The sequence below is a fragment of the Crocuta crocuta genome, unplaced genomic scaffold, assembly GCF_008692635.1.
Source record: "Crocuta crocuta isolate KB4526 unplaced genomic scaffold, BGI_CrCroc_1.0 scaffold128, whole genome shotgun sequence".
Taxonomy (NCBI): domain Eukaryota; kingdom Metazoa; phylum Chordata; class Mammalia; order Carnivora; family Hyaenidae; genus Crocuta; species Crocuta crocuta.
The window spans coordinates 4,805,022-4,813,237 of record NW_027532232.1 but is presented as its reverse complement, the minus strand read 5'-3'; positions in this window follow the sequence as shown (position 1 = coordinate 4,813,237).

Genomic DNA, 8,216 nt, shown 5'->3' with positions numbered 1-8,216 from the left:
ATAGTTGGTGGCTGGGTTGGGACTCTCTGTGGGTCCCCAGGTGCCAGGGCAGGGATCCTTCTCCCACACTGACTGGAAATACAGGAAATTCATATTCTGTGGATAAGAAATACCAAGTGCTTAAAGTAATAAAACCAGCACAGTTACCTAAACCAATTAGTTTGTTGCAGAAGAGGGGGAAATTTTTTTCAAAATATGAAGACTATAAGGAAAGAGAACAGCAAAAAACACAAAGTACTGAGAGCAAAATCACACAGGCCTCTGGAGATTATTAACATTTGGAAGAGACAGAAAGATTAATGAAAGGTATTCTTTTTTTTTTTTAAATAGGGAAGAAAAGCAGAGAATTAATGGAAACCCTTTATGATTATAAGAACAAAAAAATTATCTAGTGATAAAATGCAAACATCTTGCAGGTTGAATGTAATTCACTACCTCACTCTTTACCAAACTAGTTTGGGAGAGGGGGGTTTCCATCAACTTAATATGGGCAGTTTGGAGTGATTAAATCAAGTAACTACAGATCCTGAAACTTTTAGGTATAATTGACAAAATAAAGGACAGTTTGTCATCAGAAGTTTTTTTTTTAATATTTAAAAATATTTTCCTAATGTTTATTTATTTTTCAGAGAAAGATAGCATTGAGTGAGGAGGGGCAAAGAGAGAGGGAGACACAGAATCCCAAGCAGGCTCCAGGCTCTGTGCTGACAGCAGAGAGCCCCATGTGGGGCTCAGACCCCCCGATGGTGAGATCATGACCAGAGTTCAAGTGGGACACTTAACTGACACACCAGGCACCGCAGACTGGCCCTTTGAAAGAAAAGTGGGATCATGTCATTTTCCTGCTCAAAACCTTCCTACAGCTTTCTTTATTCAAAGGCAAAGACAAAAAGGCAAGTGGAGTTGCTCAACAGATTTCTGAGTCTGGAGCTCGAGCAGATGCTCAAACTAGAGAGAGAAAGGCGGTCGTCAGCATTAAATGAGCACCAGGCGGCTCAGTCTGTTAAGCTTCCGAATTCACCTCAGGTCATGATCTCGCAGTTGGTGGGTTCAAGCCCTGCTTCCAGCCCTGAGCTGACAGTGTAGAGCCTGCTTGGGATTCTCTCCCCGTTCTCCCCTCTGCCACTCTACCACTTGTGTGGGTGCGCTCTCTCTCGCTCTCTCTCTCTCTCAAAATAAATAATAGCCTCCGCGTTACTTCTTTAACTTATAGACACTCCTGCTGGCGAGTGCTAGCTGGATCATCTGACCACTGTATAGTAGTGGCAGAATATGCCACTTTGGCATAAGGATTACTTTGAGCAGAAAGCAATGGAAAGGAAGCAGATACAAGTTCCCCGCCCACTCACTATTTGCCTAAAAGCTGGACGTCAATTTCCGAAGCTGTGCCTCCGAAACCGTGCACTGGTTTCTACCGATACCGATACCGATACCGACAGCACCAGAGAAATCGGCATAACGAGCATTACTAACTAGTCTTTCCTCATCGTTAGAGTACCTTCCTCAGTTTGCCTCCCTTACACCTCCCCTCGTAGCTCCTCATAGAAGCTGGAGGACTTGCTCTCAGCCCAAGGCAGCCCAAACCTTTCCTGTAACGACGAAACGGTGATAACCACCGTGGTGAGTGGGTGAGTGGCCGAAAGGTGGATGGAGTAGTACAATTTCATTGTGAAGAGGGGTGATTTGGGTCAACAAAAATTGAAGCAGAAAAAATAACATTATGCATGGTCCAATTCCACGACTTATATGCCGATCAATTTTGGATCTGCCTTGGCCCCCAAAGGAGGAAGGGTCAGAGCTGTGGAGTGCAATTCCAGTGCACCCAGTCTGGAGAGCAGGGGAGATCCGGATGCTGTTAAAGGGGCACAGAGCTGCCTGACGCTGCCGAGCAATCTGCTCCTCCTGCCCGCAGGCGGCGCTATGGGGGCCGAGTGCAGGCGCAGGAAAGGCAACATTCCCAGGATGCCGTGCGTATCTCCAGGGCGACGGCCGCCGCGGGGCGGGGCTGATGCGCCCAGGCCCCGCCCTCAGAGCACCCCCGGACGCCCGGTTCGCAGTGCGCGGGGCGGGGATGGGGGCGGCAGCGGCGGCTGGGCCTCCGAAAGCGGCCGCCCGTGCCAGTCGGAAGCCAGGACTCCGGCCGGAACCATCCTGGGGTGTCGGATCACGCAGATGATGCGGGTGCTTCATCAGGTGTGAGCCGTGACATCTCGGCCGGGCAGAGGGGGCGGCCCGCGGTCGCAGCGTAGCCTGCTGGTGCGGTTCGGGCCAGTAGGAGGCGCCCTCCAGGAAGGTCGGAAGGTGGAATCTGCAGCCCTGGCCCAGCCCTCCAACCTGAGCTTGCTTTTGGGGGATCCAGAGAGGGCCTTGCGGGCACATCCGTGCGCTAGCCCTGAACAAAGTTTCTTGAAGCAGAGACTGATTTTTTCCCTTCTTACTCATCCAGTGTATGGCCCAAATGGGCGCTCTCCGAACGCTTGTTGAATCAGTGAATTAATGCAAGAGTCCTACACATAGCTATGGAACCTACAGTCAGCCCTGGGCGGAGTGTTCCAGCTTCCCTGAAGCTAAGTTTGCATGTTGGTGAGATGCAGAATACGAGAAAGAAGAACAGAGGAAATGATGGCTGAGAAAAGGAAAGAAGCCTTAGCGGGGGACATATGATATAATACAATTCTAAGTTGCAGTGCTAGGGACTGTCACTCTNACAGTAACTCAATTTCCAATACTTAGCCTAATTTGAAACAATGTTTGCCAAGAAACATGACAATTTCTTACTGACTTTTTCTGCTATGGCAACAAAGGAAAAAAGTTATTAAAAATAGAATCCTTAGTGATTGTAATTTAACTCACTCATTTTATGGGTGAGTAAAAGTGAGTTACAGAGAGAGTGAAATGACGTCCTCCACGTGACTGATAATACAACTTTGGTTTCCTGAGTTCCAGTTCTATGCCTGCCTTCCCTTCAACAAATATCTCTATTTGGAANATTTAACTCACTCATTTTATGGGTGAGTAAAAGTGAGTTACAGAGAGAGTGAAATGACGTCCTCCACGTGACTGATAATACAACTTTGGTTTCCTGAGTTCCAGTTCTATGCCTGCCTTCCCTTCAACAAATATCTATTAGGACTTCTTGCCTTTAACAGCTACTAATAATATTCACAATATTGCTTCTCTTGGGTGGTGACTGCCTAATCAAGCTTCTGATCCACGTTTTTCAGGTTATCAAGAAGCATTTTCCTTATTCCCCTTTATCACCTTCTTCTAGGTAAAGTGATAATTTGATTTTCTGGTGCTAAAGATAATTGGAGTTCTGTCATTTCCTTCTGACATTTGTAAGGTGTTCTTGGGCCAGATAATCAGTTTTCAGTTTAAATTTCATTTTAGTGGAGCAACACAGAACCAAATGTAGAAGTCTCTGTACGCGTAACTTTCTGTATTTCCCATAAACACATGAGTGTTTTAAAGATACCTCCCAGAAAATGTTGAAGACAGTTCTGTGCATACTTTATCACACACTCCCATGTTGACATGACTGGGTCCTGCGGTATGTGCTCAAATGTTCATTTAATTGAATCAAACTCCTCATTTCAGGTTGTGTTTCTCCAGTTAGAAATGAGTGTCTGTGGCATTAACAATGACTGACTTATTTACGAGTCCCCCCACGAGTACATATTCTTATAAATCGAGAACCTATGTTTTCAATATTCCACCTCTCCCAGGGTGCGAGTCTGGTTTGGGTGAAGTATATGTTAACTTGTAGAAAAAGGACCAGCAAAGCCATCACAAGCCTTGCCTGTTGTACATATTGAAAAGTATGCCTTCTCAAGATTCATGAAGTTCTTACCCCATACGAACAGAGGTAGAAGCCTTCTAACTATTTTTGATGAGGACAGGTGTGGAGCCATCCTGAGACGACAGTGAGTGTTTGTGGGGCCAGGAGGCAGTGACCCGTACTGATCTGTTTCTGAGCACAGGAGGAAGAGAAGCCAGATGAACATCAGAAGGAACCTTCCACGCATGTCATAGAGAATACCTGAGATGGATCTTTCTAGGCATGACTGACATGTTTTTGTTGAAAAATTGAGAGTAATTCATGAAATCGAAGACTAAGCAAGTCCCAGCAATTCATTTGTTCCTTGTGTTTGCTGCTTGGCCAGGCTTTAATGAGGTAGCAACCTTCTTTCTCAATAGGATTTCCTTCACTACCCATCCAATGACTTTTTAAGTCGCATATATTTCTTTTTAAGGCACTTCCTGTTGAAGATTTAGCAGTGATTCAGAAAGTCTTCCACAGGAAGTGAAAGCACAGGAGTGAAAGAGTGCAACTGTATGGGAAATTCTTCCATTTCTCCATTCTCTTAGAGTTGTCAGGCAGAGAGAAGAGAAAACTACCTGCAAGTTTACTATTTGAAAATCATGTCATAAAGGGGCGCCTGGGTGGCTCAGTTGGTGAAGTGTCTGACTTTGGCTCAAGTCATGATCTCATGGTTCATGAGTTTGAGCCCCACATCAGGCTCTGTGCTGACAGCTCAGAGCCTGGAGCCTGTTTTGGATTCTGTGTCTCCCCCTCTCTCTGACCCTTCCCTGTTCTCTCTCTATCTCTCAGAAATTAAAAAAAAAAAAAAGAAAATCATGTCATAACTCCTTTATTCTATGACTCACATGGGGGGAAACACCCTCTTTCCTGCTGGATAAAAACAAGGAAGGATGTGGCTCCAAGAACTCAACCAACATATGGGAGCAGAACTGAGAGGGAAACCTCTTCCTGTTAACATTATTTGAGCCCCAGAGTAAGCGGTGCCTGAACTTATGCTACCCCTGGCTCCTCAGTTATGGGAACCAGAAGCATTTCTTTCTTGTTTAAAATGTTTCGAGTTGAGTTTTCTCTTACAAAATAAAGAATCCTGATTGGGGCGCCTGGGTGACTCAGTCAGGTAAGCGTCAGACTTCGGCTCAGGTCATGATGAGTTCAAGCCCCGCTTTGGGCTCTGTGCTGACAGCTCAGAGCTTGGAGCCTGCTTTGGATTCTCTGTCTCCCTCTCTCTCTGACCCTCCCCTACAGGTACACACACTCTCTCTCAAAAATAAATAATAAAACATTAAAAAATAAATAAAATACAGAAATAGCTAATAGAAAGGGGGTTTGCAAGTAATAAGAGACTAAACTATGGAATTGACTGCTTAGAGAAAGTAGAATGGGAGAAAGTAATTAAGTGTCCTGTCTGAGAAGTTGAGTCTTTGTTAGCAGACCGTGTATATACTAGTATGTACCACTGTGGGCTTGGCAGGTAGAAAAAATATTCAGGTGTTGCAGTTTGTTTGTTTCAGCCCTTGGTAAGTTTCTAGGGGGGAAAAAAAGCAACTTTAGCCCGTCAGGACCTTCATACTTTTCAGGAATACAGCACAGTTGTTTTGGAGAATGTCCCTCAGTTTGGGTGTGCCCGATGAGTCCTCAGGATTAGGTTCAGGTTATTTCCCTTCAGAGGGATGTACAAGAAGCATTGCTGTGTTCTCATCGCATCTTTTTGGGTAGCACAGGATTTCAGTTCGTTCTGTTACTGATGATGTTCACCTTGATCAGTTAATCAAGGTCGTCTGCCAGATTTCTCCACTGTGACGTTACTTTTTTTCTTCTCTGTGATTATTAAATATGTGGTGGTTTTGTGGCGATGTACTTTGAAGCCACATAAGTATGCCATTCCCCATCAAATGTTCCATTTATTTAGGTATAAATTTTATATCTCTATGGCCCCATCAGTTCCTTTTTTATTCTTATATTATCCAGCGGTTTATAATCCTTTTCTGTCAGTATTTATTTTGATGCTCTGATTTTCCCAAGTTTGGCCCACGTAGGTTCCCTTACACAGGCTTATTTCTGTGTCCTTTTGACATGTTCCCATCATTCTCGAGCAACTTCCTTTGTTCTCTGGCACAGTTGATCCAGGCTCACCTTCTACTTTTCCCTGTCCTTGGGCCAGAGCTGGACATTTCAACAGAGAGCCCTGGTTCCTTTTATTTTTTATTAAAAAAAAATTTTTTTTTAAATTTACATCCAAGTTAGTTTGCATATCGTGCAACAATGATTTCAGGAGTGGATTCCTTAATTCCCCTTACCCATTTAGCCCATCCCCCCCCCTCAACCCCTCCAGCAACCCTCTTTGGTTTTCCAGATTTAAGAGTCTCTTATGTTTTGTCCCCCTCACTGTCTTTATGTTTGCTTCCCTTCCCTTATGTTCATCTGTTTTGTATCTTAAAATCCTCATATGAGTGCAGTCAAATCCCTGACTAACTTCGCTTAGCATAATACCCTCTAGTTCCATCTACGTTATTACAGATGGCATGATTTCATTATTTTTGATTGCCGAGCAATACTCCATTGTGTGTGTGTATATATGTATATATATATATACCACATCTTCTTTATCCATTCATCAGCCGATGGACATTTGGGCTCTTTCCATACTCTGGCCATTGTCAATAGAGCTGCTATAAACATTGGGGTGCATGTGCCCCTTTGAAACAGCACACCTGTATCCCTTGGATAAATTCCTAGTAGTGCAATTGCTGGGTGGTAGGGTCGTTCTATTTTTAATTTTTTGAGGAACCTCCACACTGTTTTCCAGAGTGGCTGCCCCAGTTTGCATTTCCACCAGCAGCGCGAAAGAGATGCCCTGGGTCCTTTCAGCGGGCAGTGGCTTAGAAGCCAAGATCTGGCACTAGAAGTGCTCATTGCCACACCTAGGCCCTCTCAGTGCCTAGAGTGAGAACATGCATACATATAACACATACGTGTTTATATTTACACTTATTTCCCTTTCTCTTTTTTTAAAAAAAATGGCTCCACAGCAATACTGCCAATTTCAGTCCAAAACCACAGTGTCCATTCAGGTTTGTCCCTTCTCATATTTGTAACTGTGTCTCCGACAATGAGAAACGTTGCTCCCACTATCCTTTTTTTTTTTTAATTTTTTTTAATGTTTTATTTATTTCTAGGAGAGAGAGAGACAGTGTGAGCAGGGGAGGGTCAGAGAAAGAGGGAGTCACAGACTGAAACAGGCTCCAGGCTCTGAGCTGGTAGTCAGCACAGAGCCCGAGGCGGGGCTCGAACCCGAACTGCGAGATCATGACCTAAGCGAAAGTCAGACGCTTAACCGACTAAGCCACCCAGGCGCCCCTGCTCCCACTATCCTTAATAGAGTCCTTTATCTGACCAATCCCTTTGTATGCAGCCCATCTCACCTGGCCACTGCCTGCCACTACCTGCCCTGAGCAGAGGCCCTCCTTGCCCCACCGCAGGTGTGACACTCCGTGACACTCCGCTCTGGACTGGCCCACCCCTCTTCAATCCCCCGCTAGTGTGGATGCTCACCACACCATTAAATGGCTCCATTTGATGATTTTGGAACTGAATTGTTCAGGAAAAGAAGGGAAGAGAAAGAGGAAGGAAAGGAAGAGGTAGTGACAGTGTTCATGTGAAGGGTTTAGTTGACAAAATGAATCCGTGTAGAAGCAGAAAAGATCTGCAGGCGGATATATGACCGAAATTAACCCCCAAAAGTGAGTACAGAGTATAGATTTGGGAATAATTTAAATAAAGGTGACTCTAATGCTATAGAATTAGGAGCAGTTCACTGAGATCACAAACATCAACAGCAAAGTGTGACCGCCATGGCTGAGGTTGGGAAAGCACACCCAGTCAATATGTATTATATGTATGCATGTTCTCATATGCATACATGGCTGAGGTTGGGCAGCACCAGAAAGAAAAGCAGTCCTGTGCGTTTGCCCAGCGCTGAAATGGCCAGGGACTGTCCCTGCCCTCAGGAGGCTCACAGTCTAGTAGGCAGAAAGAGGACTAAACGGGCAGATACAGTGAGGTGGAAAAAGCACCAGGCTAGGGGCAAAGCAGCAGTGTGAGGGCAGCACGTAGGAAGGTCACTTGACCTGAGCTGGAGGGGCCGGAGAAGCTGTCCTGGAGAAACAGACATCTCAGCTGAGTTCCAACCCACGACGAGTGGGTGGCTGCTGTCCGAGTAGACTCGAAGTTGACAGAAACGCAGGTTCTGGACAGGTTAACAGAGCCAAGGAGGAAAGGAATGCACGTTTTCAACAAAGCGGTCCACGTGTGGTCTCCGGAAAGAGGCAGTGTAGACTAACGCATCAGGCCACTGCGCTCCTCCCTCCGCCCCGCCCCCGCAGGCCCCGCCCCC